The following is a 658-nucleotide window of genomic DNA, read 5'->3' on the forward strand; positions in this document are numbered from 1 at the left end:
GGGACTGCAGGCATGTGCAGCAGAGCTTACCCAGGAAGTGCTGGTGCAGGGATAGTTTGCCCCTGCATCCAGCTGCGGCTGCCCTCTATGGCATTCCACATGGGGCTGAACCCTGTCTGCTCCCACCCAGGGTACCCCACACCATTCCCTGCCTGCACCCGCCTCACACCCATGAGACAGCACTACCCCAGCCTTGACTAGCATGCACAGCTTCCTGGCAGGGCTGCTGCCACCACCACCCAAATACTGCTCATTTTCCCCTGCCTCCAGCAGCTCCTTCTCCACCTCCTTCTACCCCTGTTGTGCTCCTCTGCGCAGCAGGTAACATGGGGAAGCCATGGGGATTCATGCTGGGCACCACTTGCCCAGCCAGGCAGGGAGGAAGCTGCAGCTGGGCAGCTCCTTCCCCGGTGCACAGGACTCCAGCTCCAGCTGTCTTGCACCCACTTGGGCACCTGCAGGTGGCTGCTCATCATGCTGTACGGGCAGAGTGGGTGGAAGGTAGCCGGGAGCCAAAGCTGGAGCCCCACACACTGGGGCAGAAGCTTCCCAGCTGCAGCTCCCCCTCCACCCCAGCTAAACAAGTATCCCCAAGACCGCTGCTGCTTCCCTATACAACCTGTTGCCCAGAGCAGAGCAGCAGGGGCAGGAGCCGCTG

The sequence above is a fragment of the Gavialis gangeticus genome, unplaced genomic scaffold (assembly GCF_001723915.1).
Source record: "Gavialis gangeticus isolate Ggan-Ray unplaced genomic scaffold, GavGan_comp1, whole genome shotgun sequence".
Taxonomy (NCBI): Eukaryota; Metazoa; Chordata; order Crocodylia; family Gavialidae; genus Gavialis; species Gavialis gangeticus.